This window comes from Chiloscyllium plagiosum, chromosome 4 (assembly GCF_004010195.1).
Source record: "Chiloscyllium plagiosum isolate BGI_BamShark_2017 chromosome 4, ASM401019v2, whole genome shotgun sequence".
Classification (NCBI taxonomy): Eukaryota; Metazoa; Chordata; class Chondrichthyes; order Orectolobiformes; family Hemiscylliidae; genus Chiloscyllium; species Chiloscyllium plagiosum.
In genome coordinates this window covers 27,860,705-27,887,780 of record NC_057713.1, presented here as the reverse complement: position 1 = coordinate 27,887,780, position 27,076 = coordinate 27,860,705, and the positions used below count along the sequence as shown (strand labels likewise).

At 40.6% G+C, this 27,076-nt stretch overlaps 1 protein-coding gene across 7 annotated transcripts in view; it reads left to right on the top strand.

Annotated features, from left to right (window-relative positions):
* The window catches only part of LOC122548906 (KH domain-containing, RNA-binding, signal transduction-associated protein 3-like), a 172,583-nt gene that overhangs the window by 1,922 nt on the left and 143,585 nt on the right, over nucleotides 1-27,076 (top strand). Inside the window, exon 1 of one of the 7 annotated variants that reach the window (XR_006311362.1) lies at nucleotides 4,302-4,482. The exons of the other annotated variants lie outside the window; for them this stretch is intronic. The gene's annotated coding sequence lies outside the window, so the exon portion shown is untranslated. Of the gene's footprint in view, nucleotides 1-4,301; nucleotides 4,483-27,076 lie in introns of those variants that run through there. 7 annotated transcript variants of the gene reach the window in all.

The following is a 27,076-nucleotide window of genomic DNA, read 5'->3' as shown; positions in this document are numbered from 1 at the left end:
TCTAACAATCTGAAGTTTATTATAAAAATACAGATGTTTTGTTTACAATATTTTCTCAGGGTGGCAACTTATTGTTAACTTTAAAAGTTATCTGATGAAAATGTTGTATATGCATCTTTTGACTTGGTACATTTTACAGGCATGCTACCTTTACTGTTGCCTTACTGTTGTGAATTTTTATGATGGGAAGCCTGGAAGTTTTAATAGAATGTCAAACCCTCCAATACCTTGGTTAGCTAAAATTACAGTGGAAGGGTTTTTTAAGGAGAAAAGTATAAAGGTTTTTGGAGTAGTTGGTTGATGTGCATTTTTATTACAGTTGTTGCCAATATGTTCACATGAAGCTGCTGATGTTCTAAGTGTAACTAACTCGACTGTGTGAGGCAGTTTTGGGAATGGAGGCCATACCAAAGAAATAAGTGAATGGATATTATTAGTATTTTTGGCTGCAAATCTAGCATGTGGTGTGGGCATTCTGCCCACGCACCTCCATGACAAATAGCAGTATGCAGCATGTAATGAATGACACCCATTTATACTTGCTTTTGGAAGCACTTTACTTCAGTAGTTTAGGGAGAAATCAATAGTGTATGCCTCCGGAGGCGCGACTGCTGGCTTGTTTTTCAGGTCACTTCCACTCGAATCCAGGGCTGCTTCCTGTTGTTTCTTTGCAATACAAATGAAACTTGGTTGAATCAAACTTGGAACCACTTTGTGACTGTGTTTCTTTAAATGCTGTTATGTTCTTTTGTTAATCATAAAATGGGTTTTGTGTGTTAAATTGTATGCTTGCATTTGGTGGGGTTGAAGTCACTTGACTCTACATTCTTTTAAATATAAGTAAGCTTTTCAACTGATCTGAAATTCACATTGGTGAACTAGAATGCGATGAACAGTTAATCATTTAAATATGGAAAAGTAGGCAGGTGGTTCAAGGAACAACCTTGGTCCTTGTACATCTGCAGTCACTAGAAACAATTTATCGGATCAACTATCTGTAACATTTTCTTTTCTGCAGAATTTGGCAAGAATACAGCAAAATACTCTTTATTTTGTATTAAGTGTACATTCTAATTTAAGTATAATATTTTAGAATGAAAAGATTTCTAAATTATTTAAATAACCCTTTTTCAGTCCTATTGGTTGCACTTGTAATCTTCAAATCCAAGGGCTTGGAAAATCGTTAAATCTAATTATGCTAAAATTGGAATGTTCTGACTGTGTGCAGACTTGATATCTATTATTTATAGAGCTAACCTGAAATTGATAACCATGTACTTAAGATACCAGGTTATCTGCTGTCATAACTAGCTTGTGATATTTTGTGAGCAGAAGTGAATGTATTGTGAATTTGCCACACTGATGCTGAAAATTTGAGAAGACTATTTTCTCTTAATATTTTATGCTCCTGACGGGTACATTCTGTGTAATATTTGGAGGAGATAGAATTTTATTTAAAGCGAGAACGAATTCAACGATCCTCTAAATTCATCGTACGAAACAAAGAAGTGACTCAATACGAGGGTTGGACATTGTGATTGGATTAAACGTTAGATTTGTTGTGCATTAATTATATTTATTTATTTCAAATAATAATGGTTTATAAATTATGTTAAAGCATCTGCGGAGTTGAGCTGATCAGCCAATTGTAAGGATGATATGTCTTAACAACTGTAGAATTGAAGTGACGATACAGTAGTGGCATGACTATTTCAAATTATACTGTTCAATTTAATTGCAAAAGAAAAGTGTTGCGTGCCAGGTATTTTGACTCCAGCTAGTCAGACATATTATGACACGTACCTAGAAGAAGTGAGGCTTGAACCCAGACCTTCTGGGCTGTGGGCAGTGATACTACCACTACTGCAAGAGCCACAGTAGTGATGGGTTTTATGTTGGAGAGAAAGGGAGGTTTAAGGGAGAGGAGGAGCAAGTGGAACTGATCGTAAAACTACCCTAGAGCAAAAGACAAATTAAATGCTAATGGTAGTAGGGAAGTGATGTAGATGAGGCATAAGTGTTAATGGTATATGTTAATAGCAGAAAATAGGCCAGCTCTACTCAGAATAAACACCAGCAAGCAAGTTAAGGTGGTGGGGGTGGTGTTGTGGGGTAAATCAAACTGAGGACAGTGTTCATGGCCTGAAGCAGAAAATAAGCTAGTGCTCTGGCAATTTGTATTGGATTTCATAGAAACTTTGCAGCAGGTCTGAGATAGAAATGTTGGATAAGAGCAAGATGATGTATTGAAATGGCAAGTGACCGGAAGATCAGAATTGTTTTTGCAGACAAAGCAGAGGTGTTCAACAAAGTGGTTACTAGTGTGCATTTGGTCTACTGAATATAGAGGAAACAGTAATGTGATCGGCAAATGCCATAAATTAGATTGAAAGAAAGAAAAGTAAGTCTGTGCTTTACCTCTAAAGTGTGTTTTGACTGTTAAACAGGGGTGGATTGCAAGTGGTTAGGAATATATTACGGTTTGGGATGGTGTGATGGATGTTAGTAGTGAAGTAGTGACGGAGTGGACCAGGATGTTGCAAAAGGAAAAGTCACTTGGAATGCTGATGGGGGTGGTGAAGATGTCTTGAGGCAGTACTTCAGACAGCAGCAGATGATCCTTTTGAATGTGGATGCTAGTGGGGTGGCAGATAAGATCATTTTGGTTTGGGAGGAAGGAGAACGTGTGAGGACAAGTGCAGCAAGTGTGCTGGGCATAGCTAACGTCCCTATCAACCATGCAGGGAGAAATCATCAGTTGAGAATAAGGCGGGCATGTTGAAAGCAACCGATGGAAGGTCACATCGGAGCAAATGTAACCGAGTTGGGGAAACTGGGAGAGTGGAATGGAGACCATTTTTACAAGAAGCATGTGTGGGAAAGTGTAGTCAAGAGAATTGAGGGAGTCATTGGGTTTGTGAAAAAAATTTGTTTCCATAAGGAAGAGTCAGGATGAAAGCAGGACGTAGCACCCATTCAGTTATCGACGTACGGAGAAAGTTACGGTAGTAACCCATTGAGTATTTGGGGAGTTCTCAACTAAGAGGGAAGTGCAGCTGAGACCAGAAAATGAGGTCCAGGTAGAGGAAGAGTATTGGAGATAAGTTCTTAAAAATGGTCTGTGAAACAGGGAGAGGACGTCTTTGCAAAGCGATATGTAATTTTCTTGTTTAGTTTCTTTAAGGTCTACAGAGACATTGAAGCCTTCTGTTCACCTTGTTCTTTGATTTTTTTTGTCCTTTTTATTTGAAGATTTGCTAATTCAAGTAAAGGAGCCTTACTTTTGATAAAACATAGTTTAGCCTTTTGAAGGAAGCGACTGTTTTCCTCCTAACAGTAATTTAGCCTTGTAGAACTGTTTTTCTAAAATGTCAGGATTTATACACCATTATATTTGAAAATGACTTTTAAGATGTTCTACGTTGAAAGGTTGAAATGATGATGATAAAAAATTAACATTTCTACATGGCTGATTAACATTACCATGGAGATGGATCTTGAAAAAGAAACAGCCTATAGATCATTATAGAATGGGCTGCAGGCTTTCCTGAAAACACCAATGAACCTCACAGGCTGCACAAAACTAAGAGCAGAGAGGTACTTCTTTAGGCAGCAAATTTCCATATTCACTACGTGCATGGTTGTTTAAACTCTTGTAAGCTCGGTCTCTTCAACTATGATTGAAAATTCAATATAGCTTTGGCTAGAGGGAGGGATCTTTCATTCATCCCTCACTGTGAAATTAGTTTGGGGAGTAGAAATAGGTAAACAACATTATAAGCCCTGACATTCTTAATAATACTGAGGATTGAAGACCAACAATCCATCCACAGTCACACTTACTCTGGTTGTTGTTAGCTGGTGTGAATATCTTGCAACCTTCTTCCCAGTAAAACAACATGGGGCAATTTTTTAAAGCTCCAACAACCAATCCACCCAGGCACCTTGTCAGGTATAAATCAGAACAAGTCATATTGCATTTTTCATTCCAACATTTATACTAAATTAACGAGACAATTCCAACAAACTTCACCTTTCATATTTTCTTAAAAGTAAATTCATTAACCTTATTTAATCAAATTAGAAAAACAGTGCTACAAGGTAAATTACTAATTTAAGAGAAAGACAGTCACTTCCTTTTAAAGGCTAAGCCACCTGGTAGTTATAAGGTATTTGGAAATCTAAATTGTTCATTGTTACCATAAATAAGGCTAATTAATAAGAACCCATGGTGTTAGGGGTAGTATATTAGCATGGATAGAGACTGACCAACCAGTGGAAGACAGAGTTGGGGCAAAGGGGTCACTTTTAGGATGGTAACCTGTGATTAGTGGGCCACAGGAATTAGTGCTATGGCAACAAATATTTGTTGTTTTTCTCCACTGTTTAAATAATGAAAGTGAATGTGTTAAGTTTGCAGGTTAGCACAAAAATGTTTGGGAAAGTAAGTAGTCAGGATTATGGAGTGACAAAAGGATATAGGTAAGTTGGGTGGAAACTTCATAATTGAATGTAATGTGGGAATGTGTGATGTTATGTACAGAGGAACTGAATATTTACATTGAGCAGGGCTGTAGAACACGGATTTGGGGTTCCTCAATTATGAATCACAAAACTTGTAGCCATATTCAGCAGGCAAGAGAAAAGGAAATAGACTGTATTAGCCTCTAGGAATTGGGTATAAAAGTAATGAAGTTTGGTTAAAATTAGACACCTCACTAGTCAATAAAGCTGGAAAACTGTGAACTATTTTACTCTCTCCTTTTTTATCTAAGGAAATGAAGGCAGTCCAGAAGAGGTTAATTGGGTTTATTCCAGGTGTGGAGGGGGTTTTCTGATGAGAAGTTGAGTATGTTGAGCCTGGACTAATTGGAATTTAGAAGAATAAGAAAAGGCCTTATTGAAGCATAAAGGTTTTGTTGGGGGTTGATAGGGTAGATGTGGAAAGCTTGTTTCCCTTTTGTGGGATGGTCTAAGACTAGGTGTAAGTAGTTGCCTGTTTAAGACACTCACTACCTTCAGAAAAAAAATCCTCATCTATGTGGAGTTGTCTGCCACAGAGCGCTATTGAGGCTGGTCATTAAGTATATTCAAGGCTGCGATTGATACAAACACTTTTTTTTTAAAAAGTTAGGAAATTGAGGATTATGGGTAAAAGGCAGAAAGGTGGAGTTATTTATTATTCACTCATGGGACATGGGCATTGCCTGCTTGTCCAGCATTTATTGCCCATGTCATGTTAAGGATGATCTTGCATAGTGGAGCAGACTGTGGGCTGAATGCTCTACTACTGATCCTGTGTCTTTGTACTTGAGAATATAAGAACTAGTTTGCTCTGGTACTTGGAGAAATACTTACACAGTTAAGACTAAGAGCAAAGTGTGGAAGGGTGGATTTTGGACATTTACAATGTTGCAGATGGGGTCTTTTCTGTACAAGGTGAGTTGCCTAGTAAATAGTATTTAGTCAATGCTGCTTTTTGTTTGGTTATTTGTTATAACGAAAACCTTGAATCTCATAGCTCCTCTTCAGTCATTCACTCCATTTTAATTTCTTAAGTTATTGATCTCTGGAAATTGTAACATATATTTTCCAAATATACTAATCAATTTTTTGTTTCTTCAGTTTTGTCAGATGCATTGAGAGATTCAGACTTTAAGTATTTGTTTCTGTTTGGTAAAACATCAGTGTAAAATCATTCAGAACATTTCACATTTTGGGTGGGATGGAATACAATTCACAACTTGCAAGAATCCATTTTGGTAGCAATGAGTGCTTCACACAGGAAAGTTTTTGGAAATTGGCTAATGTAATGGAATGAGTGCAATTAGATGTGAAAATCCAGATGAGTATTACTTGAAGGATTCTCCTTTTTTTTTAGATCTTAATAACCAATCAATACATCATAATGAATGGGCTATAGGATCTTGCAATGAATGGCTTAATTAGCTCAATTCCCTATTCTAGCCATCTAATCCGTACACAGGACTATTCATTACCTTGTTCAGTAGATTATGGAATCCTTGTGATCCTGTTACTGAGCATTGGTGTTAATTTGTTGTAAGTCTGTGTATTCGTTAACAAGCTCATGATAGCTCAGGGATTGTCACTATCTGTCTAATAATAGTTGTAATGTAAATTCCAAAGCACTTGATTTTACAGTGCAATGGCTGACATGGTTGAAGAATTTCCTGTTCCCAGTTCATAAAATCTGATTAAGGTTTCAATGTAACTGTAAAGGTAACCAAGCCATTATAATGTTGTCATTGGTCTCATAGCTAGAGAGTTTTCAAAAGCAAATTTTTTTTCATTGACGGGTGATGAGTCATATGTAATGACTTCAGTTTAGCAACCACAGAGCTTTGTTGTGGAGAATCTAAGCAACTCCTGCATTAGTGGGTTCTCAATGAATTTTGGAAGTAATTGTGCTATTTTGGGAATGTAGTTACTGCCATTCAACCACTCATTGACCAGGGCAAATGGCAAATTAAATATTTTATTACACTTGTATTTTGTTTTTAGGACTGTATTGTAGATAAGTGTTTTTATTTAGTTTGTTTTAAACCTTGACCTCCATCTATCAAGCTTTGGGTAGATTAAATCCTGTCGTCAGCAGGTTGTTTGTAATAAAAATACAAGAAGCAATTTGGTACTGAATACTGTGTGCTCTTGTGCCAGTAATTTTTGCTACACTTTTTTGCTGTTGTTATTTTTTTAAATTCTGAGCTGTATTAGTTGTATGCTAAATCCTGATGTGTTTTTGGAAGTCTCTTTTTCAACTAATTTGAGTAAACACTTCTATTAAACGACCCTGTCATATAATAGGGCCCTTGATTATGTATTTTTTTTGTCATGAGAAGTGGGCATCACTACCTAAGCCAGCATTTATTTAACATTGGACTCAGAATTGGAAGGGAACTAATATCCTGGCAGAGAGATTTGCTAGTGCTACTTGGGAGGCTTTAAACTAGTAAGGAGGCAGGGAGATGATGGTGAAAGGAGTCTGAGACAGGTATGGTTGAGAAGAGGAATAAGTGAAATAGTCAAGATAGGCAAGAGCAAAGTAGAGAATTAGGTAAGATTAATACTTTAAACTGCATTTATTTCAAAGTAAGAGGCCTGACACGTAAGGCAGATGAATCTAGGGCATGATTAGGAACATGGGACTGGAATATTATAACTATTACAGAAATGTGGCTCAGGGCTAGATAAGACTGGCAGCTTAATGTTCCAGGATATGGATGCTTAAAGGAATGACAGAAAGAAGGTGCAAGAGAAAAGGGAGAGTGGTGTTTTTGATTCGGGATAACATTTTATGCCTGTACTTGGAGAGGATATTCCTGAGAGCAACTCCAGGCAAGTTATTTGGATGGAACTGAGAAATAAGAAAAGGATGATCCCCTAATTGGGGTTGTACTACAGACCCCTCAATAGTCAGTGGGCAATTGAGAAGCAAATTTAAAGGCAATGTCAGATATCTGTAAGAATGATAGCATTGTAATGGTAGAGTATTTTGACTTTCCAATCAAAGACTGGAAATGCCATTGTGTTGTGTTTGGATGGTGTCTAATTTGCTTAATGGGTATAAGAACATTTCCTTGTTCAGTATGTGGATGAACCCCTATAAGAAGGAGCAAAACTTGGGGCCCCCTCCTTGGGAAATAAGGCAGGGCAAGTGATTGCGGTGTCAGTGCAGTGCACTTTAGGACTGATGATCATAGTTCTGTTAGCTTTTAAAATAGTAAAGGAGAGCCCTGGTGTAAAAAGTTGAAGTGTGGTGCTGGAAAAGCACATCTGATCAGGCAGTATTCAAGGAGCAGGAGAATCGGATTTTCGAGCATAAGTTCTTCTGGAATGAGGGGGGTGGGGCCCAAGGGGGTTGAGAGATAAATGGATGGAGGGTGGGGCTGGGGAAAGGTAGTTGGGCATGTGACAGGTAGACGAAAGGTTGCAGAGGAGGGTGGAATGGATAGGTGGGAACGAAGGTGGACAGCTCAAGAAAGAGGTGCAGAGTTGGAAGATTGGGTCTTGGATAAGTTGGAGAGAAGGGAAATGGGGAAACTGGTGAAATCCACATTGATCCCATGTGGTTGAAGAGTCCCAAGGCAGAAGATGAGGTGGTTCTTCCTCCAGGCATCAGCTGGCTAGAGTTTGGTAGAGTATGTCCTTGGTGCCTCCCAGCTCCTTCCCCTTCCCCTGCCTCTGCAAGAAGTGCAAAACCTGTGTCCACACCTACTACCCCCACCCCAACCTCTGTCCAAGGCTCCAAAAGACTGCACCCACCTCATCTAAAAGGTAAAGTTGGAAATTGGGAGAGGCTGTTTGAAGGTAAAAGGACAGTTGGAAAGTGGAAGGCCTTCAAAAATAAGGTAACAAGAGTCTGGAGACAGCATGTTCTTGTTCGTGTGAAGGCCAGGGCGGGTAGATGAAGGGAATGCTGGATGACTAGATAACTTGTGACTCTAGTCAAGAAAAAGGAGACATGATAGGTATTGGCAGTTGGGATTTAATGAATCCCTTTGAGTCTCAGGGAAGTAGGAATATATTTGAGGGAAATCAGAAGATTAAAAAGGGGACATGAGATAGCTTTGGCAAATAGTATGAACAAAAATTCAAAAATTCTACCATCACACTAAGGGCACAAGATTAACTAGGGAGAGAATAATCCCTTTAAAGATTCACAAGGCCATCTTTGTGAGAGACCTCCAGAAATGGATGAGACAATGAAGGAGTCTTTTGTCTGTGTTTACTGTGGAGAAGGATATGGAAGCTAGAGAACTTTGAGAAATAAATAGATATCTTTAAATCTCCACATTAGAGGAGAAGGTGCTGGACATCTGAAAATGCATAAAGGTTGGTAAATCTCTGGGACCTGATCAGGTGTATTCTAGAACTTTGTGGGAAGCTAGAGAAGTGATTGCTGGGCCCCTTGCTGAGATGTTTGTCATCAGTAGCCATGGGTGAGGTGCTGGAAGACTGGAGGGTGGCTGATACGGTGCCATTATTTAAGAATGGTGGTAAGGAAAAGCTAGGGAACTATAGACCAGTGAGCCTGATGTCAGTAGTGGGGCAAATTGTTGGAGGGGATTCTGAAGGACTGGATTTACATGTATTTGGAAAGGTAAGAACTGATTAGGGACAATCAATGTGGGAAGACCATTCTCATTAACTTGATTGAGATTTTTGAAGAAATTCCAAAGATTGATGAAGCAGAGCAGTGGACATTGCCTTGCTGAAGTCCACACAGACATTCAACAAGGTTCTGCATGACAGACTGGTTAGCAAGGTTAGATCACATGGAATCCAGGGAGAGCTGGCCATTTGGATACAAAATTGGCTTGAAGAGAGTTGTGGTGGAGGGTTGAAACTTTATTGCTGGAACAGCACAGCAGGTCAGGCAGCATCCAGGGAACAGGAGATTCGACGTTTCGGGCACAGGCCCTTCTTCAGGTGGAGGGTTGTTTTATAGACTGGAGGCCAGTGACCAGCGGTGTGCCATAAGATTGCTGCTGGGTCCACTGCTTTTTGTCATAAATGATTTGGTTGTGAACATAGGAGCAATAGTAAGTATTGCAGGTGGCACCAAAATTGGAGTAGTGGGCACTGAAGGCTATAATGTGACCTTGATCAAATGGGCAAATGGACTGAGGAATGGTAGATGGTGTTTAATTTAGATGAATGTGTTGCATTTTTGTAAGGCAAATCAGGGCAGGACTTGCACTTAATGGTAAGTTCTGGGGGAGTATTGCCAAACAGAGACATTGGGGTGCACGTTCATAGTTCCTTGAAGGTGGAGTCACCGTTTGACAGGGTAGTGAAGGAGGAGTTTAGTACAGTTCCCTTTATTGGTCACTGCATTGATTATGGGAATTAGGATGTCATGTGGCTGTACAGGACATTGGTTAGGCCATTTTTGGAATACTACATTTAATTCTAGTCTACTGGCTATGGAAAGGATTTTTGGGGTCAAAGTGTGGCACTGAAAAGCATAGCAGATTGGGCAGCATCCAAGGAGCACAAGAATCAATGTTTTGGGTGTAAACCCTTCATGAAAGAGTTCAGAAAAGATTTACAAGGATGTTTCCTGTGGTTGGAAGGTTTGAGTTAGTGGGAGAGGCTGAAATAGGCTGGATCTATTTTACCTGGAGCATCTGAGGTTTGGGGGTGACCTTACAGGGGTTTATAAAATCATGAGGCCTGGATAGGGTGATCTGCCAAAATCTCTTTCCCAGGGTAGGGAAGTCAAAAACTAGAGGGCATAGGTTTAAGGTGAGAGGGAAAAGATGTTAAAGGGATCTAAGGGGCAACTTTTCATGCAGAAGATGTGTGTATGGAATGAGCTGCCAGAGGAAGTGGTGAAGGTACAACTACAACATTCATAAAATTATCTGAATGGGTACATGAGTGGAAAGGATTTAGAGGCATGTAGGCCAAATGCCAGCAAATGGGACTAGATTAATTTAGGATATCTAGTCGGCATGGAGTTGGACTGAAAGATCTGTTTCCGTGCTGTATAATTCTGACTTGTGAAGAAATATTAGTTTAATTCCAAGTCAGGATGGTATGTGACTTGGAGAGGAATTTGGTGGTGTTCATTTTGTATCTGCTACTCTTTAGTAGAACAAGAGATTACAAATATGTAAGTTACTGTCTAATGAGTCCTGATGAGTTACTGTGGTACACACTGTGGATTGGTGGTGGAGGACTGAATATTGAAGGTGTTCGGAGTGTTAAGAGGGCTGCTTTGTCTTGGATAGTATTGAGTTCCGTGAGCTGCACTCAGAGGCAATTGGAAAGTTCTTTCACACCCCTTACTTGTGCCTGTTAGATGGTGAGCAGGGCTTTGAGGAGTTATATGAATTTTAATCACTGCAGGTTTCCCAACCTCTGACCCGCTCCTGTAGCGAGGGTATTTATATGGCTAGTTCAGTTTCTGTCCACTAGCCCCAGCATGTTATCAGTGGGGGATTCTGTGATAGTACTATCGCACTTGAAGGGATGATGGTTAGAATCTATCTTGTTAAAAATGGTTTTGGACAGCATTTGTAGCACTAATGTTACTTGCTGCTTATCATCCTATTTCTGTCAATGGACATGGGTAATGTCAGTAACTGAGGACTCACTGATGCTGACAACTGTGTGTAATTGTCAGTGAGTGGCCCCACTGCTGACCTTTTGATGAAGCAACTGATTGGCCTAGTAAATTATTCTGAGGAACTCTTGATGAAATGATTTACTGACTTCCAAAAATCCTAACCATCTTCCTTTTTAGATATTCTGTGGAGAGTTTTCTACAATCCTAATTGACTTTAGTTTTGCTCAGGTTTCTTGGCGCCACACTTGGTCAAATGCAGCCTTGATGTGCGCTCATTTCCCCACTGGGGTTCCGCTCTTTTTTTTTGTTCATGCTTGAATCAAGGCTGCAACAAGGTCAGGAGTTGAGTGGTCCTGCTGGAACCCAAGTGAATACCAGCAAGCAGGCTATTAAGTGCTATTTGGTAGCACTGTTGAAGACCCCTTGTATCACTTCACTACTGACCTGCAGACTGGTGTGATAATTGGTTTGGTTTGTCCTGTTTTTTATGTACAGGACATACCTGGGCAATTTTCCATTTTGTTGGGTAGATGCAAGTTTTATAACTGTACTGGAATAGCTTGGCTAGGAAGGCACTAGTTCTGGCACAACCTTTCAGTACTATGACCAGAATGTTGTCATGCCCATATTCTATCCAGGCCCAATGCCCCCAGTCATTTTGTGCTTATCACGTGGAGTCGATTGAACTGAATTGTGAAGTCTAGCATTTTAAGATGCTGCAGATACCAGAAAGGGACTGAGATGGATAATTCATTCTGCCTTCCTTTTGAAGATTCTTACAAATGCTTCAGTGTGGTTTTTAGCACAGAAGGTGACTGAGGCTGGGGATATTTGTGGAGCATCCCTCTAAAGTTGTTTAGCTGTCCACCACCATTTGAGTGGATGTGGCAGGGGTGCAGAGCTTGGATCTGATCTGTTTAGCATGTAATCGTTTAGCCCTATTTATTGTGTGCCATTTCTGCTGTTTGGCAGCTTGACCCAAGTTGCTTCTGGCATGCCCTCTTGCACACTTCTTTGAATATGAAAACTGGACTGTACCTTTTGCCTTGATTTTGATGGTAGAATGCGTGGTATACAAATACAGATTGTGCTTCAATACAGTTCTGTTACCTCCTAACGGCCTCTTTTGAGTTACTGAACCTGGTTATCTTTTCAGCACAGTTGTAGATAGACATTTGTATTCCTGAAACTTGACTTTGGCAACAATATTTTTGGATCTGTAATTTGGAATAAAAGGATTAATAATAAACAAGGTAATTAGGTTTCAAAAGTATGTTTATGTTGAAATGTTGTTTGGCTTTTGAAAAGTGTGCTTTTAAATTTAGCTTCTAGGGTCAGTGAATTGTGATATTGCAGCTATGAAAGTCATTTGGAACAGATCCTTGAAATTGCGTTTTGATGGTTCTGCAATAAATTTGAAATACCCATAAAACAAAGACAATTTTATCATCAGTGTCAGCAATGTTGGGTGCTTCACTATCCCCTCTGCTTTTGTAAATGTTCATTCGGTTTCCTTTATGCGTTACATTTTTAGTATAGAAAATTGTCTTTTTTTGAAGTCTTTCCTAAATTCAACTTTTCCAATTTTAGGAATCTTCTTTTGGTGTAGTAATATACCCCAAATGCATCTACTTCACTCATTGTTATAAGGATTCTTTTTGGCTCAAAATGTATCCCCTTAAGTATGACACAGCTTTTAAATTCACTTCACAAACACAATAAATTACTATTTGCTTGTTCAATAATTGTTTTTACTTTTTAAAAAAAAACATTCAATGCCACAGTCATCCAATGATCAATAAAGTATGCTATGCTGAGTTGGCTTTGTTTAGAAAGATTTTGTTTTTTCTCATGCTGGTTTCTCCACATTAGTCAAGAGCATTCTTGTTACCATATCAAACAAGAAAAAAGTATATTTGTTTAGGCGATACCTTTTTTATATTCTGATTTTTATTTTTTAAACTTCATTGTTTGTATGAGAAAGCTTGCTCGACTTTTTTTAGGAAGTTTACCAATGCAAATGTATTGCCCTATTATGACCCAGCATTGCCTGACTTTGCCCCACTTTGACTCATCTGCTGCTTAAATCCTTATTCATATCTTTGTTATCTCTTTAACTAAACTAATTCAGTACACTCTCTCTTGGTAGGCTTTCTGCTGCTGACCATCTGTAAATCTATGGTCATCCAAACTTCAGTTGCCTTAGTGCAACTTGATTTATAGCAAGTTAAGACAACAATCTTTGTGGATGCTAGCTTATGTTTGTGCCTGGTTAAGCAATGTCTTGACTTCAAAATTCTCTTTTTTTTTCAAATCCTTCCATGGCTCTGCCTCTCCCTAATCTCAATTTTCTGCTGTATCCCCATATCTCTTGCATTTTTCTGCATTCCTCCAATTCTGGCCTCCGCTGCACTACTGATCATAATTGTTGCACCTTTTTGGTCATCATAGAATTAGTTACATTAGCCCCAATTTCAAGAATTCTTCATCTGCATCAGTCTCTGTCTTTACATTTGCTGTTCTTCTTTAAACTGTCCTTTTGAAGGCAACCTCTTTGTCCAAGCTTTTGGCCATCTGACCTAATACTCATACACACACTCCTACACACCCATACACTCACGCAGACCCTCACTCATACACCAGCTTGCTCCCATATGCTCACACGTACACTCCCCACTCACATGCACCCTCTCACAGACCTAGCTTGCTCGTGCGCGCGCTCTTTTTTTTTCTCCCTGCCCCCCCCCCCTCCAATTTGTACTTGCAGAATTGCATTTTTATTTTGTTCAAAAACTGCATGAATCCATGTAAGATTCTGTAAATCCATTTTTTAGATTAGAATCAGTCTGATCATTGTGGCACAGACAGCTGCCCTGTGAGAGACTCTCACCTTCAGTGCATTATCTGGGCTGTCATGACACCAGTTGTTAAAGTTCACTTGAGAATGTAACTTTAAAGTTCTGAAATTTCAGTATGAAAGAACTGAAACCAACATCTTTCTAAAAGAGTGATTTAACAAACAATTCAGATCTCTTTTCAATATATAATTTCAGTTCCATCACACTTAACTTTTGCTATAAATTTGTCTTACGATCTTGTACTCCACAACCACCTAATGAAGGAGCAGTGCTCTGAAAGCTAGTGCTTCCAAATAAACCCTTTGGACTATAACCTGGTGTTGTGATTTTTAACTCTGTACACCCCAGTCCAACACCAGCACCTCCAAATCATGACTTTTACACAAAATTGTTAAAAACTTTAGGCACCTCCCTTGATGTGCGAGTTAATCTGTGTAGTCTTCCCCTGTAATTCAGCTGGGTAATCTTGCTGTTGCCAGAGCTGTGCTTTGTTCTGCTGAAGGGAAAAAATAGTTAACAAACTCATGGGAGCTCATTGAAGTTTCCAACGAATAGCCAAGGCTTTGGATCCATTTGTGTGTATTGTAGGAATGTCTAAATTGTCATCACATACCCAGTAACACTTATCGAAAATGCACTTAGTCCCACCTTATGCTCAATTAACTACATCTGGCTACTTGTTTGGAAAGCCTTTCATAATGAGTCTGAGTAGTATAAATACTTTTGTGAAGATCTTCATTTATCAACTCAAATTGTTTAACATTTTAATCAGTGAGTTTTAGTTACTCCTTTGGAAAAGAGTTAGTAGTTAATGGCTCTTTTCCCCAAGTTAGTCTCATTTAATTGCCTCTTGTGCCAGTTGCTCAAATCGGCCAACATGGGTTTAGCACATCTGTCTTGGCAACCAAACCTCAGATTCTGTACTATCGATGAAATGATTTGGTGTGGTAGCAGATCTTTGTGATTAAAGGTTGACAATTCAGAGCTTCCTACACGACAATACTCCTGATGTATGTAATGTACATGATTGTCAGCCTGCTTAAGTCCCAAATATTACTTTTCAAAATTTCTATTGTTTTCAATTTAGATGCTCAGTAAGCAGCTGGTTGACTATGATTGAAAGGTAATGCTGTTTGATAGTGTTATGATTAATAGAATTGAAAGTTTGTCATAACAGTAGTGGGAAAATGATTTGTGAATCACTGGATACACTGCAATTTTGTGTTTTGGCATGTTTTACTTCCAAGTCAAAAGGTATCATAGAACTTGTGTCTAAAAGTTCATCATAGAGATGTGCAGCACTGAAACAGATCCTTTGGTCCAACTCATCCATGCCGACCAGATATCCTAACCTAATCTAGTCCCATTTTCCAGCACTTGGCCCATATCACTCCAAACCTTTCCTATTCGTATACTCATCCAGATGCCTTTTGAAATGCTGCAAATGTACCAATCTCCACTACTTCCTCTGGCAGCTCATTCTATACACAACTGTCTGCGTGAAAATGTTGCCCCTTGGGTCCCTTTTATGTCAGTCCCCTCTCACCCTAAACGTATGCCCTCTAGTTCTGGACTCCCTGACCCCAGGGAAAAGACTTCATCTATTTATCCTATCCATGTCCCTAATCATTTTATAAACCTCTAAGGTCACCCCTCAGCTTCTGATGTGCCAGAGAATACAGCCCCAGCCTGTTCAGCCTCTCTTTATAGCTCAAATCCTCCAACCCTGGCAATATCCTTGTACATCTTTTCTGAATCCTTTCAAGTTTCACAACATCTTTCCGATAGGAAGGAGACCAGAATTGCACACATTATTCCAAAAATGGCCTAACCAACGTCCTGTACAGATGCAACATGACCTCCCAACCCCTATACTCAATACTCTGACCAATAAAGAAAGCATACCAAGTGCTGCCTTCACTATCCTATCTACCTGTGACTCCACTTTCAAGGAACTATGAACTTGCACTTCAAGGTCTTTGTTCAGCAACACTCACTTGGATCTTGCCACTAAGTATATAAGTCCTGCTAAGATTTGCGTTTCTAAAATGCAGCCCCTCACATGTATCTAACTTAAATTCCATCTGCCATTCCTCAGCCCATTTGACCAAGATCCCTCTGGACTCTGAAGTAACCTTTGCTGTCCACTACACCTCCAATTTTGGTGTCATCTGCAAACTTACTAACTATACCTCCTATGTTCACATCCAAATCATTTATATAAATGATGAAAAGCAGTGGACCTAGCAACAATCCTTATGGCACTCCACTGGTCACTGGTCTCCAACCTGAAAAGCAACCCTCCACCACCACCCTCTGTCTTCTACCTTTGAGTCAGTTTTGTATCCAAGTGGCTAGTTCTCCCTGTATTCCATGAGATCTAACCTTGCTAACCAGTCTCCCATGGGGAATCTTGTCAAACACCTTTTTGCAGTCCATGTACATACTGTCCACTGCTCTGCCCTCATCAATCATCTTTGTTACTACTTCAAAAATCTCAATCAAGTTCGTGACATGATTTCCCATACATGAAGCTATACTGACTATCCCTAATGAGTCCTAGTCTTTCCAAATATGTAAATCCTGTCCCTCAGGATTTCCTCCAACAACCTGCCCACCTCTGACATCAGGTTCACTAATCTATAGTTCCCTGGCTTTTCCTGACCACCTTTTTTTTTAAAGTAGTGGCACCACGTTAGCCAACCTCCAGTCCTCCAGCACCTCACCTGTGACTATTGATGATACAAGTATCTCAGCAAAAGGCTCAGCAACCACTTCCCGAGCTTCCCACACAGTTCTAGGGTACACTTGATCAGGTTCTGGGGATTTATCCATTTTGTGTTTCAAGACATCTAGTACCACCTCTTCTGTAATATGATCATTTTTCAAGATGTCACCATCTATTTCCCTATATCATCATCCCCCTCCTCAGTAAGCACTATTGTAAATTATTCATTTAGTGTCTCCATCTCCTGAGGCTGCACACATCAGCAACCTTGCTGATCTTTAAGGGGCCCTATTCTCACCCTAATTACCCTTTGTCCTCTATTAAAAAAATTGGATTCTCCTTAATCCTATTTGCCAAAGCTATCTCATGTTCCTTTTTTTGCCCTCCTGATATCCCTCATAAGTATACTCTTGCTGCCTTTGTACTCTTCTAAGGATTCACCTTGCTCTCTCCTATCTATACCTGACATACACCTCCTTCGTTTTCTTAACCGAAACCTCAGTTTCTCTAGTTGTCCAGCATTCACCAGCCTTTCCTTTCACCCTAACATGAATATACTGTCTGTGGACTCTCATTATTTCTGAAGGCTTCCCATTTTTTTCAGCCAACCCTTTACCTACGAACATCTGCCCCCAGTCAGCTTTTGAAAATTCTTGCCTAATAGTGTCAAAACTAGCCTTCCTTTATTTTCAAACTTTAACTTTTAGATCTGGTCTAGCCTTTTTCCATCACTGTTTTCAAACGAATAGAATTATGGTCACTGGCCCCAAAGTGCACTCCCACTGCCCTGCCTTATTTCCCAAGAGTAGGGTGAATTTTGCACCTTCTCAAGTCGGTATATTCACATACTGAATCAGAATTTTTTTTTTTGTACACACTTAACAAATTTGTCTCCATCTAAACCCTTAGCACTACGTTTGGAAAATTAAAATCCCCTACCATAACAACCCTGTTGTTCTCTCCGATAACTGAGATATCCTTAAACGTATGCATCTCAATTTCCTGCTGACTATTAGGGGGTCTATAATACAATCCCAATAAGGTGATCATCCCTTTCTTATTTCTCAATTCAACCCTTATCAAAAAAACACCACTCTCTCTCCTCTTGCCACCCCCCCTGAGTTCATATGCCTTCCCTGTTAGGCCTCTTGCATTGAAGTAAATGCAGTTTAACTTATCAGTCTTACCTTTGGTCTTTGATTAGTTCCTTCCTGCCCTGACTGTTTGACTCATTCCCATTCCTAACTGTACAAGTATCATATTGATCTCTTTCCTCGCTCGCTCTCCCTGGGCCCCACCTCCCCACCTTGCTATTCTAAATCCTCGCGAGCAGCTCCAACAAATCTCCCTACCAGTATATTAGTCCCCTTCCAATTCGGGTGCAATCCATCCTTGTACTGGTCACATTTACTGTACAAAAGATTCCAATGATCTAAAAATGTGAACCCTTCTCCCATGCACCAGCTCCTCAGCCACACATTCAGCTGCTTTATCCTCTTTCTACTCTTACTAGCTCGTAGCACCTAAAGTAATCCAGATATTACTACCCTCAAGGACCTCCCTCTTTTTTTAAAATTCCTGCCTAATTTTCCATATTCTCCCTTCAGAATCTCATCCTTTTTCTCTTCCTATGTTGTTGCTTCAATATGTACAATGTTGGTCCCTGTCCCCTTTGAGAATATCCTGCACCCTCTCAGACCTCCTTGATCCTGGCACCAGTGAGGCAGCACACCATTGATTTTTCGCTGCTGGCTGCAGAAATGTCTGTCTGTGCCTCTGACTGGAGAATCTCCTATCAATTGATTGCTTGGAACCCAACATACCCCTCATTACATTAGAGCCTGTCTTGATACCAGAAACTTGGCTATTCTTGCCACATTCTCCTGAGTCCACTACTCCCTATGTTTTCCAAAACTGCATATTTGCTTGAAATGGGGATAGCCACAGAAGACTGTTGCCTACCTGTCTCCTTTCCTGTTGTTAACCCATCTATGTGACTGTATCAATGGCTTTTCTCTTATCCTATAACTGCCATCCATCACCCCCCCCCCCCCCCTTTGCTCTTGTAAATTCCTCATTGTTGCTGCAACCGATCCATTTGATCTGATAGGATTTGCAACCAAAGACACTTCTTGCAGACATAATCCTCAGTAACATGTAAACTCTCCCTAAAAGTCCACATCTGACAAGATGAGCATATCACTGTACTAAAGGCCATCTTTGCTCCTTCACAGTCTACAGACTCAGCACCATCTTATTGCTCTTAAAAAACACTGCACCAGGTTATTTTAATTATGCTGAAAATGTGTTGCTGGAAAAGCGCAGCAGGTCAGGCAGCATCCAAGGAGCAGGAGAATCGATGTTTCGGGCATGAGCCCTTCAGCAATCATGCTTGAAACGTCGATTCTCCTGCTCCTTGGATGCTGCCTGACCTGCTGTGCTTTTCCAGCAACACCTTTTCAGCTGACCTCCAGCATCTGCAGTCCTCACTTTCTCCTATCTTAATAATTATGGCTTATATTTCTAAAACTTAATCCAGAGACAGATTTCAATAAACAAAATCAAGAAAGAATCCACTCTACTCTCTATTGTAGATTTACAGCAAGGCTACACTTAGGAACAATGTGTGAATAGTTTTTATGCTGTGAACTCTTCCCACACAGATTACTCCAAGATCAGTTGTGAATTTCACTGTTTATGTTCTCCTAGATGCAGTCTGATGAATTCAGACAGCAAGGCAGTAACTGTGCAGATTCACTGCTGTGTCAGTTAGCAGTGTGGGCATCTGTCTCCCTGTCTCCCCTTCACTGACCATGTGCTGCCTGTTGGTCCTTCTCTCCTTTAAAAGTGCTCTTGTTTAGACTTTCTTCAAAGTTCCAAAACAATGCAGTAGCATATAAAACAGTAATTGCTGCTCCTGGAATTTGAGGAAATCACCTGCAGCACCTAAAATACCTCAAAAACAAGCAGCTGTTACAGCCACAATTATTTCCGGTCCTCCAGCTTGGAGCCAGAATCGAGGAAGAATAGATTTGAGATCTTGCTTTGTAAGCTATTGCTGTTTTCCCAGTTCCATGTATTACTGGAACATGGGGATTCAATTTTTATAATAAGAATTGGTATCTATTGCACACCTAATCTAAAGAAACATCCAAAGCAGTAGACTTGACTTTGTTGTTCTGTGCTGGAGTTGGCTAAAGGTTTGATCAGAAGAATCCGACTTGAGAAGTAACTTGGAGAAACAAGGAAAGGTTTTAAGGAGCATCTTTAAAGGATGAAGTAAGGAGATGGAGATGCCATGAACATCACTTAGTGGGTTCTTGTGCAACCCTGCGTTAGAGTAAAATCCTTCTTTAGAAACAGCACTTAGTGTTGGCCCTGTAATCATGTTCAGTCACATGTTTTAAAAGTTTGCATTGTAAAAACAGCATCCCTAATTTGTCAATCGCATTAGTGAATTCATGTTGACAAAGTGTTATAACAAAACGACCTGTACTCAAAATTAATAACGAAACTAGGAACTCTAAAGTGCAAAAGTCCTTTTCAACTCTGCTAAAAGGAAATGAAAATTTTAAACCTCTTTTATCTGGCATTCATCAGGACTAAGATGCAAAAACAAAAGTGGGGATTAAAAACAACAATTTACACCGAGAAGAGGGTGCTGTTGTATGGTTGGCATGGAGATGCAGCAACAATAGTTTAACTGTCAATCTTTTCTCATAGAAAATACAGGTAGATTCTGGTCAGGATTGCCATGGGAGGGAAAAGTTTTTCTTTACCACCTCATCTATCTGTACTACCACCCTCTGGGACGTGAACATGCATTCTAAGCACCCCATACTAAGGTTTATTGAGCAACACTGGAAGCACATTTCCAGTTGCAAAACATCTACCGTCATGTTCTCTGAATATCTAAGATTGCCTTTTTACTTATCTAACATTGAGAATTTGTGGAAGACCTGGAATTGAAACAGAACACTGGTTATTAAACCATCTCTTTCTCCCCACCCACTTTTTTTCGCTTGCCCTCTCTCGCTAAATGGTCATTGGGGAAATTTATTCCTTTTTATTCATGGTGCGTGCACACGATAAAACAATGTTCACTGAACCACTTTGAAGCATCAGCATAGTTGGGAGGATGAAAGGTTGGATCAAAATACCCAATGATGAATGAGTATTGACAAAAGTTAGTATTATAGTTTGAAGAGGGAACCTTTTTTGGTAAAAGTCATTTTGGGAGTTAAGAGTACAAATCAACTTTTTTTTTGCATCTCCAGTATCTGAATACAGAGAACTTGTGTAGACAAGTGGAATTAGTTGATCATATAATGCCTTCTACAAACATGTTGGCTATCCCTAATAAAAGTTCCCTACCTTAGGGCTTGTGCCCGAAACGTCGATTCTCCTTCTCCTTTGCTGCCTGACCTGCACTTTTCCAGCAACACATTTTTAAGCTCTGATCCCCAGCATCTGCAGTCCTCACTTTCTCCTATCCCTAATTCAAACAAACGTCTGTCTTTTTTTTTCTTTTCCCTGATCATTATTTCTAAAACTTTACCCACTTATTTTAAACTAATACCAGAAGAAAGAATAATAATTTTGACTCCACTTTATATCTCTTTCTACAAATGTTATCAAACCTGAGTTTGCCCAGCACTTTATTCCAAAAGAGAGAATGCTGGAAAATCTCATAGGTCTGGCAGCATCTGTAAGGAGAGAAAAGAGCTGACGTTTTGAGTCTAACTGACCCTTTGTCAAAGCACAGAGGTGAAGGAGCTGAAAGGGATAGAGTTCTTACAGGATGTAGGGTGAGAAGAACTGTAGTCTAGATAGCTGTGGGAGTCAGTGAGCTTGTAATGGATATTAGTGGATAGACTATTGCCGGAAATGGAGACAAAGGTCAAGGAAAGGAAGGCAAGTGTCTGAGATGGACCAGGTGATGGAGGGATGGAACCTGGAAGCGAAGTTTATGAATTTTTCCAGGTCCGGACGAGAGCATGAAGCCGCACCGAAATAGTCATTGATATACCGATAAAGCAGTTGTGGGAGGGGACTCGGGTAGGCCTCGAACAAGAAGTGTTCCACATATCCCATGAAAAGGCAGGCATAGCTAGGACCTGACCTATGTGGGTACCCATTGCTACACCTTCCATTTGGAGAAAATGGGATGAGTTGTAGAGAGAGAGAACAAGTTCAGCGAGGTGGAGGAGAGTGGTGGTGGATGGAGATTGTTCGGGCCTCTTTTTTTTGAGAAAGTGAAAAGCTTTCAAGCTGTCTTGGTGTGGGATGGAGGTGTATAGAGATTGCATATCCATGGTGAATAGAAGGTGGTTAGAGGCTGCAAATTGAAAGCTGTCAATGTGTCGCAGGGCATCAGAGGAATCCCTGCTGTAGGTGGGGAGGGAGTGAACCAGAGGAGTAAGGATGGAGTCAAGGTAGGAGGAAATAGGTTCAGTGGGGCAGGAGGATGCTGATACAATGGGCTTGCCGGGACAGTCCTTGTTGATATTGGGGAATAGGTAGAAACAGGCTGCCCAGGGCTGGGAGACTGAGATTGGAAGCTGTGGGGGGGGGGAACCACATCCGGAGAAAATTAGGTCAGTCATGGTGTTGGAGACAATGGCTTGATGCTCAGTGGTGTGGTCATGCTCCAGGGGGAGGTCGGAGGAGGAATCTGAGTTGGTGCTCTACCTCTGTGAGGTAGGGGTCAGTATGCCAGACAACAGCAGCCCCTTTGTCAGCTGGTTTGATGACCAGATTGGGGTTGGACCCAAGGGAGCGAAGGGCAGAAAGTTCGGATGGAGAGAGGTTGGAATGGGTAAGAGGGGCAGAGAGATTGAGGTGGCCAATGTCCCATTGACTATTATCAACAAAGATTGAGGACAGGAAATTGTCCTGGCGGGGGTGTCCAATTAGAGGTGGAATGTTGGAGGGATGTGAAAGGATCTGTGGAGCGGGGGAGGACTTTTCTTCAAAGAAGTGAGCACGAAGGCGATTGAAGAGCTCAGTATCATGTCGAGCCTGGAATTCATTGAGGTGGGGATGTAAGGGTACAAAGCTGAGTCCTTTGCTTTTTTTAAAATTATTTATGTTAAACTTAGAATGACTTTGAGTCATTTTCCAGGACCCTTGCTTGAATAACAGCAGCACATATGATACTTTCGATTCCTCTGCCACCTGCCCAACATGTAGGGAAGATTGGAATGTTGTGGTAAGTTCTTCCATTATCTCCATCCCATTTCCTTTCAGAACATGATTTGGATGCCAAATGGACGAGGTAACTTACCCACTCTAAAACATTACCAGCCTTTCGGGTACCTTATGCATTTTTACGTTTAACTGCATATATCATCCATTGTTCCTGCTTCTACAAATGCTTTGTTTTGTTAGCACTTACTTTCCTGAAGAATACTTTTTATCAATATTCAAGAATGTTAACTTCCTTCTGCACCTCTAAGGATATCCCATATTTTTCAGTCTCTAGTCAGTTCCACCACTTACTATCTTCTTGAAATTTGCAAGCTGCTAAAAGTTTTCATGATGCCTTTTGTGTTGCTGTAAGCTTATTGTAATGTTAAAAGATGAAATGGGAATATCTAGACTTTAAAGTAATATTAAAGGATTAAACTGCACTAATTGAATGTTCTGGGATGACAGTCATGCAGGAATGCGGATGACTTTCACTCTAATTAAATAGTAATTTACTACTACTCTTCCTACTATTTTCAAATTAAACTATCATTTAATCTCTTCCATACTTTCATGGCTATCCCCAGCCAATCCAGTTCGCTTGCATGCTCACTCCCAATGCTGAGGCCTATCACACCTAAGTTCTGAGGAAGAAGCGGAGCCAGAACCCATTTGCAGTGCCACCCCGAAGCTAGGACACATCGCACCTACGTTGTCTTGGGGAATCACTGAGTCAAGAAATTGTCTGCGTAACGATTCCCCAGGATTAGGGCATTTGCATTATCTCCAAGGATGATCTCCTTCTCCTACTATTGTACCTTGGGGGGGGAGTGGACAGCGTATCTGTAAGCATTGCCAAATGACCTGTATAAAGGGGATGTATTTCCTTTGTTTAGGATCTCTCTTCTGATGCGACATCGCATGCTGCGAAGAGTATCAGAGGGGTCATCTAGCTTGTACAGGCTTTATCAAGCTCTAACTGTTTGCAGAAGTTGGTATGCGTGAATTGCAACTCGTGTGAAACCTTGGGAAAAGAAGCTAACCCTATTCTCCTGTTATTTCTTTGCCAGTCTTGTATTTCCTCTTTTTCTCTAACCTGTTCTATTTTATCTGGTTCTCAACCAAGGAATTTACCTGACCTGCATAATGCACCATCTTTGTATTTTTTCATCATATTCTCTATTTGGTATTTCATCCTGGGAACCCCTGGTTTTGATTTCCTACTCTTTTCTTTTTGAATGTATCTAACCAGCGCCAGAACCTTTTAAATCTAGCAGAACAACCGGCAACCTTTTTCAGTCTTTTGGTTCTATTTCACCATGGTTAGATTCTTTACCATCCCATTGAAATTGACTATCTTTCAGTTTAGGCATTCCACTTTAGATTTTTATATTTAATAATTGAATTGCTTTCTATGAATATTGCTTGTTTTTACATTATCAGGCACATGCTGGTATTGGAGCTATAATGGAGGGGTGTGGTGAGATTTGGAGCACACATTTAAGATGTTCTTTTGTATGTATCCAATCCTGTCTTCTCTATTTCTAGCTTCACTTCTAGTGAATCAAATTGGCTCAACTGACATTTGTGATCTGGGAATTTGTGAAGGAGGCCATGCTTGCACATGCAGTAACCTTGTCTGTTATTCAGAACTGCTAGACTCTACTGAAATTCAGAATGGTGATACCTGTACAGATTAGCTTTGTAATTGTGCACAATGATTATGACCAGGTGTGACAGACTACAGAGCTTTGATCTGATCTATTGGTTGGGACACAGGCTATAGTTGGAATATTACTTGGCCTGGATCAAGGTCAAATGTTCAAGACCATCAGGCAAAGGAGCAGAAGTAGGCCATTCAACCATTAGGTTTGCTCCACCATTCAATGAGATCATGGCTGATCTGATAATCAATTTCTCTTTCTTGACTTTTCTTCATAACCCTTGATTCTCTGATTTTTAAAAATCAGTCTTGCTTATGCTTAATGATCCGACCTCTAAGATTTCCACAGGTTTGCTATATATTGAATGAGGAAATTTCTCCTCATCTGTCATAAATGTGTGATCTGAGGTTATGTCCTGTGGCACTGGATGCTTCCATAGGGGAAACAGCCTCCCTGCGTCTACCTTAACAAGGAACCCAAGATATCTGTATGCTTCAATAAGGTCGTTGCTCATTCCTCAAAAACCTGAGTGCAGGTCCAATCTATTCAACCTCTCCTCCTGAGATGATCCTTCTGTACCTGGGATCAACCTAGCGTACCTTCTCTGGACTGCCTCCAATGCCAGTATATCTTTTCTTTAGGTAAATGGATCAAACTGTTCACGGTATTCAAGGTGTTCTTCCTATAGCCTTATTTAGTTTTAGCAAGACTTCACTATTTTTCTATCCCATTCCCTTTGAAATAAACGGCTGCGGTTCATTTTGTTTTTCCGATTTAGGTGCTGAATTTGTAAGGTAGCCGTTTTGATTTTGTGCATGAGAACTCTCAAATCCCTCCATGCTGTGGCTTTCTGCAGTCTCTTTTTCAATTTAAATGATCAACTTCTCTGTTCTTCCTGACATTCTCCCACATTACATTCTATCTGCCAAGTTTTTGCTCATTTGCTTAACCTGCCTATAGTTGAAACTTTATTGCTGGAACAGCACAGCAGGTCAGGCAGCATCCAGGGAACAGGAGATTCGACGTTTCGGGCACAGGCCCTTCTTCAGGAATGAGCAGAGAGTGTTCAGCAGGAGAAGATAAAAGGTAGGGAGGAGGGACTTGGATGAGGGGCGTTGGAAATGTGATAGGTGGAAAGAGGTCAAGGTGAGGGTGATAGGTCGGAGTAGGGTGGAGGCGGAGAGGTCAAGAAGAAGACTGCAGGTCAGGAAGGCGGTGCCGGGCTGGAAGGATCCGGCTGAGACAAGGTGGGGGGAGGGGGGATGAAGAAACTGGTGAAGTCCAAGTTCATCCCCTGCGGTTGGAGGGTTCCCAGTCGGAAGATAAGACGCTCCTCCTCCGACCGTCGGGTTGTTGTGGTTTGGCGGTGGATGAGTCCAATGACCTGCATATCCTCGGTGGAGTGGGAGGGGGAGTTGAAATGCTGTGCCACAGGTTGGTTGGGTTGGTTCGTCCGGGTGGCCCAGAGGTGCTCCCTGAATCGCTCCGCAAGTAGGCGGCCTGTCTCCCCAATATAGAGGAGGCCACACCGGCTGCAGCGGATGCAGTAGATGATGTGGGTGGAGGTGCAGGTGAATCTGTGGCGGATATGGAAGTTTCCCTTGGGGCCTTGGGATATAACCTGCCTATATCCCTGTATAGGCTGCGTCATTCTCTTCACCCATCTACTTTTTGTGATTCTCTAACCTGTCTATAAGACATCAATGTTTGTCATCTAGTTAGTGAATTGTTGACCTAGGAATAACTTATTTAAAACTAAACATGAGTATTCAAGATTGTCCTTCAACTTGGAATTGTTTATCACATTGTTTAGTACCAAAGAAATCTTCTGGCACTCTTGGTTGGGTGGCAGCAGGGAGGAACACTGAACTGCAAAAAACCTATGATGAAATGAAGGAAAAGCTTGAAAAGTGAGTGTAAAAGGCTTTTGAAATGGGGATTGCTATAGAGAGAATGGAAGAGGGATTACCTTCCAGTACTAAGTAAGGTTTTGGGAACAGTGAAGATTGAGAGCATTGGGTGCTAGAATGTAAAGTAGTGAAGAAAGCTAAATCGCCATGAAACAAAACAGTGAAAAGGATGGGCAACAAGTGAGAATTCTGAATGAAATAGTGGATTGGCATGGGGGGGGGGGGGGATCTTGGGGTTCCTGAATTTTCTGAACAGAATGGGAGAACAAATTATTTGTTCATACTTGTTGATGTGAATGTCATTTTTACCTACTGATGATTGCAGTGATGCAGTTTGTGAAGTTATTTTCCTCTGGCCAAGGGATCTACTCTTGTTCCTTGCTCATATGTTCCCACCTACAATGGAGAAAGTCATGCACTTACAGATGTACCTGAAGAGCACATTGAACATCTTGGAGAATTTGTGAAGTGGCAACATAAATATTTGGCAGGTTTCCTAGTCATATTACAATGCATCAAATCTACACAATTATTAGCATACTTACAGGGGGCACTTTAAATACTTGTTGACATGGATTCCTTTGGTGCCTTGAAGCACAACGTCATTCAAACTATAGGCTGTATGTATGTTT